At 43.2% G+C, this 14,138-nt stretch overlaps 1 long non-coding RNA gene across 1 annotated transcript; it reads right to left on the reverse strand.

The window, feature by feature from the left end:
• Positions 1-885: 885 nt before the first annotated feature.
• On the reverse strand, positions 886-6,356 carry LOC124112876. Its single transcript, XR_006857684.1, has 3 exons — positions 6,225-6,356; positions 1,876-2,025; positions 886-1,552 (listed from the first exon to the last, which is right to left on the reverse strand). It is a non-coding gene; the product is annotated as an uncharacterized LOC124112876 (long non-coding RNA).
• Between the last annotated feature and the right edge of the window lie 7,782 nt (positions 6,357-14,138).

Genomic DNA, 14,138 nt, shown 5'->3' on the forward strand with positions numbered 1-14,138 from the left:
TGCTACTATTGTCTAATATCATTTAACTGTAATTTAGTAATTTCTTTGTGATATGAACTTGGATTTATAGCATGTTATAGCTCTACAGTGTCACTTACGTTTGTCTTCGTCTGTATCTGGCAGCGACCTGGTCCCAACTGCATGTAAATGTTAGCGCACCTATCTATGCAACGTTGAGCAAGTCATTCCGACATACTGTCACTTACGTTTGTCTTGGCCTGTATCTGGCAGCGACCTGGTTCTACCTGCATGTAAATGTTAGCGCACCTATCTATGCAATGTTGAGCAAGTCATTGTGATATTTTCCCCCATTACCCGGTGGTTGCTCGTCCCGGAACCTCCCAGGAGGGCTGTTCTGACCTATTAGGAATGAATATCACTTAGCCAACGGAAAGTTATCAGGAGCTGCAGCAGTCAATCTGTCCAACAAACCTAGCACTATAGCAGAAAACGTCTTTTCGCGTACCAGAAAACTTCCAGATGTGTCTCGTTCCAGCGATAAGTCAGTAACAGCCACATGAAGACAAGCAGCATGGACACTGGCGGCATATCAGGGTTAAACCGGCTGTCGCGGGACTTGATGCGACGGGGGCAACACGCCATGCTGCATGCGTTAGATCTTTACACTCAAAGGTTCTGTATTCACTTTTTATTTGATAAGGTTATTAATGCTACAGTACCTTAATGGAAATTTTGGAAAGTCCTTACAACATTGCAAATAATGCTGGTAGTTTATGTTTCCATAGCAACGTTTTTAACTACACAATTTAGAAAGCATTGGTATTAAGAAGATTAACAAACAACACTAGATGGGTTTTTTTTATAGGTTAGTTCGTGCATCTTTTTATTCAATTGGTTCAATCACTGGGACAAGTGCAATAGGCGACATCAGGCCTGGGCTGGTACAGTTAGGCCCATGACCTCCTTATTAGAGTATGGTTCGGCTAATTTGGTAGTTTATCAATCACAAAGACACATCAGCATTGCCAAGGTCAAGAATGTACTATTTGGTCAGTGACCGTGGGTGGCCGTAACAAGCCTCGCTGTATTTCAGCAATATACACAATAAAAGGGCGTCACCCATTGTATCAAAGTGGGGAAACGAACTAGGTCTTCTGCGTGGCGAACGAACACTGTAACCACCAAGGCACCAGGCTGGCTCCTCAAGACTACAATCAGAGATGCAGTTCCTATATGGGTATCGTCTATCCTTGATGTAGAGCAGGTTTACTGTAGAGCTGCAGGGGGTGTAAAGATGCATATTATCCAAAACAGTACGTTCTTAAAGCATACACGTCAACACAACTACGGTATATCAGTCCTTTGATACACAGCTGTCCGGCTGAGACAGAACTTGCTGCCCCCTTGTCTTCCATCACTATTGAGCAAGGTTTATCAATCGGAAGAGTGAATGTATGAATTTTGAGCCGCAAAATATGTCAACTGTAACACTCAATTGATCAAGTCTGGACCAGACAAGTCAATTGTCACCAGTAGGAGCATCGAGCATCGATCCACACCGCTGTAGGGTGGTGACACACCCTGCCAGGTCCTACATAAAAACAAAAAAAACCATTCCCATCATTTTAGAAATCTTTACAAATACGTAGAGTTCATTGTACGACTCCCAATCCCAATCGTGTGTTTATCTGTCACTATCAGCGTATTCTGCCCCACTGCTGTCACCAATCACAATCACATGTTCCAGTCAAAATAAGAAATTACAACTGACATCATTTTCGATATTAATTTTTTATTTCAAATTTGGAAACCTAATCCTAATCCTGATTATACTCGGCTATGGGGTTTAATACCACGGGAAAACTCCAAGAACTATAACATGTATAATGTGAAAATTAAATAAAGCTGACGAACATTTACTTAGTGTTTTGCCGGAAGGCCATGTACAACTGCTGTGTGTCGTGCTGGCCCAGTTGTGTCGGTGTAGTCTGTATGCAGGCCACGTTACCACGGGGGACATCAATGTATGGATCGATAACCAGATGTCTCATGTGTTTGCATCAGCTGTGTTCAAACAGATATAAAAGAGTCAGTTTACATAATAAAACCTCCCCCCAGAGGTCAGTCAATTACTGCTCAAGTTATTAAACGTGTTTGCTGACGGAAACATCAGCTGCATCTTCCTGATGACCAGATAACAAGCCAGGCCATAATTACTACAAAATGAAAGGTATAAATCACGATCATATCATTTTCGCATAAACAATTAAAGAGGTTGCTTTAACTGCGTATGTCCACATCATTTGCATCAAATCAAGCTTGGGGCAAGATCGTTTTAGGCATTTGCTGGGATATTGATATATATGTGGTGTTAGGTGTTGTAAGTAATATTTCATATTGGACTGATTACGAGATAATAATTCCATAACGTGAAATGCATCGTGGGTTTGACATTAGTGTATTTTTAAGTATTGGAAATAGAAACCGATTTAGTATTTACGAGCCTTGGATCGACATGCCATGGGTGGTATCGGAACAAAATGAGTTCTGTTGCTACAGAAACTGTTGTATGATGACTATATTTGCGTTTAGTTTATCCGAATAAATTTCGGACGTGTCTGTATGTATGCTTGTAGGCGTAGGGGTATAACTGTGCGCTTGTGCTTATGTTTGAACGGGAATGGGGGGTACATTTCTTTGTGCGTGGGCTTGTGTGTGTGTACGTGGACTTGTGTGTGTGTGCGTGGACTTGTGCATGTGTACGTGGACTTGTGTATGTGTGTGTGTGTGTGTGTGTGTGTGCGTGGGCTTGTGTGTGTGTGTGCACTTGTGTATGTGTACGTGGACTTGTGTATGTGTGCCTGGGCTTGTGTGTGTGTGTGCGTGGACTTGTGTGTGTGTGTGTGTGTGCTTGGGCTTGTGTGTGTGTGTGTGTGTGTGCGTGGACTTGTGTATGTGTGCCTGGGCTTGTGTGTGTGTGTGCGTGGACTTGTGTGTGTGTGTGTGTGTGTGTGTGTGTGTGCGTGGGCTTGTGTGTGTGTGTGCACTTGTGTATGTGTACGTGGACTTGTGTATGTGTGCCTGGGCTTGTGTGTGTGGACTTGTGTGTGTGTGTGCGTGGGCTTGTGTGTGTGTGCGTGGACTTGTGTGTGTGTACGTGGACTTGTGTATGTGGGCGTGGACTTGTGTGTGTGTACGTGGACTTGTGCATGTGTGCGTAGACTTGGTATGTGTGCGTGGAGTTGTGTATGTTTACGTGGACTTGTGTGTGTGTACGTGGGTTTGTGTATGTGTGCGTGGACTTGTGTGTGTACGTGGACTTGTGTGTATGTGTGCGTGGGCTTGTGTGTGTGTGCGTGGACTTGTGTGTGTGTGCGTTGACTTGGGTATGTGTGCGTGGACTTGTGTATGTGTGCGTGGACTTGTGTGTGTGCGTTGGTTTGTGTATGTGTGCGTGGACTTGTATATGTGTAGGTGGACTTGTGTATGTGTGCATGGACTTGTGTTTGTGTACGTGGACTTGTGTATGTGTGTTCGGACTTGTGTATGTGTACGTGGACTTGCGTATGTGTACGTGGACATGTGTATGTGTGCGTAGACTTGTGTATGTGTACGTGGACTTGTGTGTGTGTACGTGGGTTTGTGTATGTGTGCGTAGACTTGTGTATGTGTGCGTAGACTTGTGTATGTGTACGTGGACTTGTGTGTATGTGTGCGTGGGTTTGTGTATGTGTACGTAGACTTGGGTATGTGTGCGTGGACTTGTGTATGTGTACGTGGACTTGTGTGTGTGTGTACGTGGGTTGTGTATGTGTGTGTGAACTTATGTATGTGTGCGTGGGCTTGTGTGTGTGTGCGTGGACTTGTGTGTGTGTGCGTAGACTTGTGTATGTGTGCGTGAACTTGTGTATGTGTGCGTGGACTTATGTATGTGTGCGTAGACTTGTGTATGTGTGCATGGACTTGTGTGTGTGCGTGGACTTATGTATGTGTGCGTGGACTAGTGTATGTGTGCGTGGGCTTGTTTGTGTGTGTGTGTGTGCGTGGACTTGTGTGTGTGTGCGTGTGTGCGTGGGCTTGTTTGTGTGTGTGTGTGTGCGTGGACTTGTGTGTGTGTGCGTGGGCTTGTTTGTGTGTGTGTGTGTGCGTGGACTAGTGTATGTGTGCGTGGGCTTGTTTGTGTGTGTGTGTGTGCGTGGACTTGTGTGTGTGCGTGGACTTGTGTATGTGTGCGTAGGCTTGTGTATGTGTACGTGGACTTGTGTGTGTGTACGTGGACTTGTATGTGTGTACGTGGACTTGTGTGTGTGTACGTGGACTTGTGTGTGTGTACGTGGACTTGTGTATATGTACGTGGACTTGTGTATGTGTACGTGGACTTGTGTGTGTGTAGTGGACTTGTGTATGTGTACGTGGGCTTGTGTATGTGTACGTAGGCTTGTGTATGTGTACGTGGACTTGTGTGTGTGTACGTGGACTTGTGTGTGTGTACGTGGACTTGTGTATGTGTGCGTGGACTTGTGTGTGTGTGTTCGTGGAGTTGTGTATGTGTACTTGGACTTGTGTATATGTACGTGGACTTGTGTATGTGTGCGTGGACTTGTGTATGTGTAGGTGTACTTGTGTGTGTGTGTGTACGTGGACTTGTGTATGTGTACGTAGGCTTGTGTGTGTGCGCGTGGACTTGTGTGTGTGTGTGTACGTGGACTTGTGTATGTGTACGTAGGCTTGTGTGTGTGCGCGTGGACTTGTGTATGTGTGCGTGGGCTTGTGTATGTGTACGTAGGCTTGTGTGTGTGTGCTTGGACGTGTGTGTGTACGTTGACCTGTGTATGTGTGTGTGGACTTGTGTATGTGTGCGTGGAGTTGTGTATGTCTACGTTGAATTGTGTATGTGTGCGTGGACTTGTGTATGTGTACATGGACTTGTGCATGTCTACGTTGAATTGTGTATGTGTGCGTGGAATTGTGTATGTGTACGTGGAATTGTGAATGTCTGTACGTCTGAGTGGTCAGGTAGTTGTGTGTGTCTTCGTGTGCATGGCACTGTTTGTGTCAGTGTAAACAACATGTAGGATTTTTATGATAACCTGTTGACTGTGAAACTACCTAAATGCGTCATCAATAATGGTTATTTCGAAAACTTATAACAAAGATAGAACTATTCCGTCTATAATGAACCTTATAAAGTGCTTCTTTTGGTAGACACACCCACAACAGTAAAATGACATCTACTTTTTCACAGCTGTGAAGATCCGCTGATCGTGGTTCCAATCCCATATTTGTCCCGATTGTTATCCTTGGTTTATCAGCACATTATCCATGCTCTTGGGTCTCCTAAACGTGGCTTTCCTAAAGAGTAATGGCATGATTTTACTGCAATACAGACATCATTGTACAGACGTCATCATTCTGATGTCCCCTGCTGTGATATTACTAGAATATTGGAATGTTAAAAGCGGTATAAACCCATTTTCACTCACTTACACAAACGTCGTCAACCCCCATGTCCTTCACTCACTAACACTGACACATTTATGTTGGGTGCATTGAATGTAAGTTCGAATGTTAATTTTGACGTTTTGACACTTTCAATAACATCACCAACAACTACAATTATAATCATAAGTTTTCCGTAACCCTAACCAGCACCATCTTCCCGAGGCAAGAGAGTTAACCGACTTAAAAAGTACAGTTTCCACCCTTGCCGAGCTAGGCTTGAATTCCTCGGCTCGATCGCAGCGCTACCTTTGGCTATTACGAGCTATGTCCCTTCCATGCCTCTCCTATGGACCAATCAGATTCCACCTCTCGTATCACTTGCATTTCTTCAAACAAATGGCGACGCCCAGTCAAGACGATCTAATCGATAATCAAGATCTATATTGTGATAAAATGAGTCTTACATCACGAAGTGCATCAAATCACGTGAGCACCTTGATTAAAAACATGAAAAGATTTAGATAATATCTGTTGACAACGAGTTGGTGGTACACATGTTTTGCAAATCTTTCAATCGACCGAAATCTGCATGACAGTTTAGGAACAGGATTTCGATTTCGTTGCTCGATTTGATTGAACTATGCATAGACTCGTTAGGCCAGCCAAAATCTAACTCCATAATACCAGCCTAGTTCGGCAAGGGTGGGAACTGGACTTTAAAACTCACTTGCCTCGGGAAGATGGACCAGCACCTACTATTGGTTGTCTCGAACAGCACCATACATACTAATCATTTAAATCACTCCAAGATAAATACCAACAGGTAATATCCTGATGAGCCTCTCCTGATTTCTTCCTGGCTGCCATCAGAACAAAGTGGAGAAGACAGCGAGCTCACATCTCAGGACTATCCCTGCCACAATCCATACAGCAACGTTCAGGCAAATTGTTCCTCAAATAATTGTTAATCTGTCGGTCAGTCAACCGAGGGAGGGTAAATCCTCCAACTGTATACCAATAAAGCCAATCAATACCAGGGGCCAGTGGCTTCCCAAGCACGCGAGCAGGGATGTGGGGCATGGCCCTGCATAGACCCCGGGGTCGGCTAGCACATCCACCCACCGGAGGACCTCCCTGGTTTGCATAACGGGCGTGAACACATGCAACTGCCATTAGCACACAAAAGCTGGCTCAGAACCTGGCACTGGTCCTATAGCTGGAAGTGCCCAATACTCGAAGTACCCATAGGTCAACAGGGATGTATACAATGACGCTACGTACATGTTAGCTCCATTAACTCGATAGAGCATCTAAGACTGTGTAATTGTATGGATCTGTATCTGCAACATCTATATTATTCGTACTGATAGTGAGTAGTGAGTGAGTGGGTAGGTATGTGGGTGAGAGTGATTTGGTTTGGTGTGTGGGGTAATGTGGGTGAGTGAGATGTGTGTGTGGGATGGGTGGTGGGATGGTAGGGTGGTGGTGAGTGACTGGGTGAGAGAGTGAGTGAGTGAGTGATTGGGTGAGTGACTGAGTGAGTGACATTATTCAGGCCATATCAAGGCGGAAGACACCAATAATTGGCCGTACATGCGGTGCCAATATCAGGATTTGAACGCGGAACTTCGGCATGACGTCGACGGGCCAACGCTTTAATCATTGGGCTAGACAACGATCTGTAAACGCATATAGTAATGCATAAACTTAAACAGTGTCTATCGCTTGAAAGTGGCCTTCTGTTGCTTTCTTGAATACTATATCTTGCGGTATCAGACCTTACAACTACAATCTAATGTACAATTTTAAAATCTCAAGAGAATGAATGGAAGCATCGAATCAATATTCATGTAATACACTCAAAACTGTTTATCCTCAAAGATGTAATTTAAAGATTAATCTTTGGCGCACGGCTTTTCCATTCAGTTATCTTGAACGTCAACGCACCTTTGACCCGTAAAGAAAGACGTGTTTGATTGAACTGAGTAATAGCGTCACCTTGTGGGTCAGTTATTTAACTTATATATCTGTCTGACTATCTGTCCGTTCACCATTCCACCCACCCACCCACTCACCAATCCGCCATCCATCCACCTACCTACCAATCATCCATTCGTTGACCCACACAACCATCCACCCGCCCACCCATCCTTCCATCATCCATCCATCCACCCTTCCATCATCCACCCACCCATCCTTCCAGCATCAATCCACCTTCCCATCCATCCATCCATCCATCTATTAATCCACCCATCCATCAATCCATTAATCCACCACCCATCCATCCATCCATCCACCCTCCCATCATTCATCCACCTTCCCATCCATTCATCCACCCATCATCCATCCTACCTCCAATCCGTCCATCATCCATCCGTCCATCATCCATCCGCCCACCCGTCCTTCCATCATCCATCGATCCTACCTCCCATCCATCCACCCGCCCACCCATCCTTCCATCATCAATCCACCTTCCCATCCATCATCGATCCATCAATCCGCCCTCCCATCATTCACCCACCTTCCCATCCATTTATCCACCCAACCTCCAATCCGTCCATCATCCATCCGCCCACCCATCCTTCCATCATCAATCAACCTTCCCATCCATCCATCCATCCACCAATCCACCCTCCCATCCACCCACCCACCAATCAATCCTTCCATCATCCATCCATCCACCCTTCCATCATCCACCCGCCCACCCATCCTTCCAGCATCAATCAACCTTCCCATCCATCCATCCATCTATTAATCCACCCATCCATCAATCCATTAATCCACCACCCATCCATCCATCCATCCACCCTCCCATCATTCATCCACCTTCCCATCCATTCATCCACCCATCATCCATCCTACCTCCAATCCGTCCCTCATCCATCCGTCCATCATCCATCCGCCCACCCGTCCTTCCATCATCCATCGATCCTACCTCCCATCCATCCACCCGCCCACCCATCCTTCCATCATCAATCCACCTTCCTATCCATCATCCATCCATCAATCCGCCCTCTCATCATTCACCGACTTCCCATCCATTTATCCACCCTACCTCCAATCCGTCCATCATCCATCCGCCCACCCATCCTTCCATCATCAATCAACCTTCCCATCCATCCATCCATCCATCCATCCATCCACCAATCCAGCCACCCATCCACCAATCCACACTCCCATCATCCATCACTTTCCCATCCACCCTCCCATCCATCATCAACCCTCCCATCCATCATCCACCCTCCCAACCAGACATCTGCCCACCCGCACAACCCATCCATCCATCTATCATCCATCCACCCAAATCCATCCATCTATATTACTTAATATATTATACCATGCACATGATACACCAAACTGATTTCTTAACTATTCATGCACATGGAAATAGTATGCAAGGGCATAAACATGCAAGTATTGTATCTGAATCGAACCATTTACTAAATTATGTATTCACCAAATACCAAGAGCGTTTCACAATACATCCAATTCGTGATTTTTTCCGTGTTTTTTTTGTAATACCGTGTTGGATAAAGTACAATTTATTTTCCAAATACTTCGACAAGGCTATCAATTCCAGGTTTGAAGATCGGATGAACCTATTCATGGGGAAACAGTTCATCAAACCTCCTGCAACACATATCGATGCTCTGTCACACTTTAAGATTAGCAATTGATCGATGTTATATGTTATCATTCTCAAATAATTTGAGGGAACACTATTTCCTTTAGCTATCTGTATCGTGACCTTGACCTTCTTTCACCTTGACGGGTACTTTTGGAAGGGCAGGATATGGTTATGCAATTCACGAACACCTGGTGTTATCACTTCACAGTGATTTGTGACTGTCAGTTTCTATGTGTTGTTGTTTCAGTATTGTTTGGATGATTTCTCTTCGATATGCAAATTCGAATACTAAATGGCATTGGTTTGGGCTGTAAAACCAGACAAAATATATTTTCCGAAAGCTTACGAAATAGCTGCTATAGTAATAACAATACTACTGTGTTAAATGAAAGGATAATTAACGTAAGTTAAAACATAAATTACATTTCATGTAATGCGGATATGAATTCATAAATGTACAATATAAAATTGACAGTTTTCATCATTGTATGTTTTTATCATCAGCATAATACTATCAACTCTATAATAACAGTGTCATTATTGCATCATATGTCAACAACATGACATTACACGTTGGAGATTCCAGGTTAGAATAGGTCTTCAGCAACCCGTGCTTGCCGTAAGGGGCGACTATCTGGTAGGATGACTACTTAATGGATTAATGATGAGTGAGTGAGTATGGTTTTCCGCCGCTTTTAGCAATATTCCACCAATATCACCGCGGGGGACACCAGAAATGGTCTTCACACATTGTTCCCATGTCGGGAATCGAACCCGGGTCTTCAGCGTGACGAGCGAACGCTTTAACCACTAGGCTACCCGACCGCCCCGGATTAATGATGAACAGGCAGCAGCATGTGGTCATTGGGAAAAAGAGAAAATGGCCCACAGACAAGGAGGGAGTGTGGGGCTGAAGTAGTAAGATATAAGTGAATACTGATATTGGTGAACAGTCAACAGTGTTGACTTTCCACTCACATCTAACCCCATGAAGTTCGGGATTGGAATAGATAGGCTCGCTGACATGGTTGATTCATGTCATATTATCCCAATTGCGTAGATCGATGCTCCTGATGTCAATAACTTGATTGTCAGGTCCAGACTCGATTATTTACAGACCACCGTCATAGAGCATAGTTAACAAACAAACAAACAAACAAACAAATGATGAAGATGAAGATTTTGGTGTCATAGAACAAACTGACGTCTTCATGAAGTGTCCATATTTTCACGAACATAAAACCTACATCCTAGTCAACAGATTCGACACATGTTTAAGAACATATCCTGTAAAAGCGTATACATAGACATTTAAAAAAATCAATCTGGAATTTGTGCTCGAATGGAAAGAAAGAATATTGCGTTAACTGATAATTCGTGATCCGATTTTCATAACAAATAAAATCGATGTCGAGATATCAAGCTTACACAGGGCCCTATATAACAAAGCCCAGATTCAGGGGTCTCTTGAGGCTGATCTGTTTCCGTTGATTGAAGGTGAGCTACAGTGCCCCCTGGTACTGTAGAGTGGATGATGCACTTGATTGCCGCCCATACTAACCAGTGTGTGTAATCATGTCAAATTTGATGCTATCTAAGTCTCAAAGCACTATACATTTTCCGAACAAATTGTATTGCTTATTATCCTAGCCCCTGGCTGCTGAACCGCCGTAGTTGGAGAACATAAACTTGGTGCTCTGAGCGACGATGCCATTCAGTTATTGGAACAATGCCTGAACATTTATTATCTAGTTTTTTTAATTTGATAAAAAGATACGTTTCATGGACAGTTTATCATATATGCGTTGACATTTAATGCCGGAGGTTGATCTACTACTGTAGAAGGCATCCATTCTTAATTTCCCTTTCGACTTCTTTCAAGCACAGTATGACGAAAAGCCCTGATGTTTCTGAAGGCTAGATGCCTACTGCTACTGAATGGCAATAATTTATCACCACACTATTGGATGAGATAAATATCATCAGTTTTTTGGTAAATATTGGAGTTTGGTCCCTTGTGGACCATCAAAGAGAATTCGTTCGTAAAGATAGTTTTCAGCAGAAGATGAATGTATGTTTGAGACCACTATTACGAATGTCTTACAACGTGAGTTGCATATTGAACTTTCCGGATGATGTTTAGATGTGAGATAAACCTTATGTATGAAGCTATATTCATTTTTTATAACGTTTGATTTGATTAATGTGGGAATTGGATCTTGTACAAGTACAGAACATCAACTCTAGTTCTCAAATTGATGTAGAAAGTTTGAACGAGTAGCACCTGCAATCATACGTTTTGTGATAACATTAAGACATGGTATTGATAGTGACAATGTTGGCCTGACATACTTGCATAAAAATGGAAACTAGTCTGCTTCCATACACAGATTCGCCGGGTATCTGACACGTGTCTCTTTGTGTGCTTCCTCTTCCTCACCATCTTTCAATACAGAGTAGAACCGTGAATCAGTGCAGTGTTTATAGTTGACCAAGAGGATACCAGAGTCTTGAGTTATGCCACATTTTCACATAATCATCTCACTTATATGGTGCATTGTATATAAATTCTGTTATGATAAAAACCCTTCCGCTCCAATTTGTTGACCTTTAAAGTAGACATATCTGTAGATCCAAATAACACATTATGTTATGCTGTATTATGAGGGAGGGGTCCGTTGATATATTATACATTTATTTAACTTTTTGAAGATAGATATTTGTTAAAAATATGTTTCCATTTTCCTTCTGTTCCAATGAAGACAACATTGATCGAGGTGTCTGCTGTTGTGGTCCAGGCACCGATATACATAGCATCTTGTTAACATTTGAACTTAGCATCAATATACACACACCCTTTCTTAACATTTGAACTTGGCAGCTATATACACACATCATCCTGTTAACATTTGAACTAGGCACCGATACATCCACTGTTGTCAACATTTGAAATAAATCACTGATACACACACCTTCTTGCTAACATTTGAACTTGGCACCGATGTCAACACCCTATTGTTAACATTTGTAACAGACCACAGATGTATACACCTTCCTGGTAACATTTGAATTAGACCACTGATGTGTACACCTTCTTGTTAGCATGTGAACAAGGTACCGATGTTAACATTTGAACTAGACCACTGATAATACACGCCTTCTTGTTTACATTTGAACCAGACCACTGATGTACATACCTTCTTGTTAGCATTTGAAACAGGCGCCGATGTAAACACCCTCTTGTTAACATTTGAACTAGGCATTGATGTAAACACCCTCTTGTTTACATTTGAACTAGGCATTGATGTAAACACCCTCTTGTTTACATTTGAACTAGGCATTATGTAAACACCCTCTTGCTAACATTTGAACTAGGCATTGATGTAAACACCCTCTTGTTAACATTTGAACTAGGCATTGATGTAAACTACCCTCTTCTTAACATTTGAAACAGGCACCGATGTAAACACCCTCTTGTTAACATATGAAACAGGCACCGATGTAAACACCCTCTTGTTAACATTTGAAACAGGCACCGATGTAAACAGCCTCTTGTTAACATATGAAAGTTTCATGCTTGTTTGGGCCTCTTTTTTTTAATGCATTAACAAAACAATGATCTTCAGATGAAATCTTTGGACATTACTTTACAAGTTACGAAAAAATAGGGATGGATTGCCTTCTCGTGCGAAAGTTCCAAACCGCTTTGTTTGGCATGAAACAGACTCTAGTTAACGATATGACTTAACTGAATATTCCCCAAATTGAATATTGCCAAAAAGCCGATACATTTTCGGGTGACAACCGTTATCTACATATTGGCATTAGTATAAACGACCCATAACTCTCGGATACAACCATGGTGGCAAGTCTGTAAATCATGTCAATTTTGGATAAAGAATGGACCCCAAACACATTTTAATCTTTCCATCTTAAATTAGCTATCCACACAAACATGCCAGTTTATGTGAATGCTGGAGCGCTCCAACTGGGTTTTTTCCGTCTATGTGTCTGACATTGTTTCTCAAAGTTTACTGTATGCTAATCTGCGAAGACTAACAGCCAATGTGTGCTTGTTTGGGTTTGTACAAACGAAAACATGCGTGTCTTACATAACCACCATGATACATATCCTAACATATCCTAAAACGTTCATTAATATGTCTGATCAAGCCACACATGAGGTTATTCCCTTTAGACATGAGTGTACAAGACGGACAACCCATTCCTGCTAGTACACCCGACATTCATCCCATCTCATCACCGCGGGAGTTACCCCCCTGACTGAGGAACACACCTTTCACAAACCTTTCATGTGCGTGTCTTGCATTGCTCGAATGTGGCAGATGTTTGAAGCATCCCTCGGCGCCCCGCCTCTTCATCTGAATTCCCCCAGTCTACAACCACTTGTTTGCTTTGGATGAAGGCAGACCAAACTGGAATGAACATGTCTCATCTAGTCTGCCATCGGTACTGAAACAATCTACGGCCTTTTCAAAAATTCTTCTACGATAAAGACCTTGTACAAGGAGACGCGTTGGCATTTTGTCTACTCTGTTGCGTACGGCTTTATCTGTATTATGTTGTTGGGGATGTTTCAACACAGGTAAACCTAGTTGATTTCTTTGTGTCCAAAAGGACGAAGAGTATGTTCATAGTCAGTAGTGGACTTTCCAACAAGGCAGCGCTCCATCCGCTCCAAAACATCCCACACAAACTTGATTCAAGACCACCATGCTTCATGTGGCCGTTTAAATGGGTACTTTGGAGAAATCTGTCCTTGTCAGTTATATATCGGAGTCAGATAATGAACAATGCTAGAAATCGGTGAGTGAGTGAGTTGGGTTTAACGCCGCTTTTAATAGTATTCTAGTTATATCGCGTGTCAGCTTAATGTGGGAGGAAAGCCCGAAGTGATGTAGGTCTCAGACGTTTACCACTTCGGTCAAACCCACGAGCACGGGTATGGTGCTGACAAACCTAGAAATATAATCTGGATGAACCGGGATTCGAACCCACAATCGTAGGTTTCTGGCGTGCCAAAGGGACGCAACTCTGCACAGCGAATCGCGGCGCTTTAGACGACTGGGCCACCCGTGTCCCCTTG

Source organism: Haliotis rufescens, unplaced genomic scaffold (assembly GCF_023055435.1).
Source record: "Haliotis rufescens isolate VD_foot unplaced genomic scaffold, xgHalRufe1.0.p SCAF_5, whole genome shotgun sequence".
In the NCBI taxonomy this organism is placed as follows: Eukaryota; Metazoa; Mollusca; class Gastropoda; order Lepetellida; family Haliotidae; genus Haliotis; species Haliotis rufescens.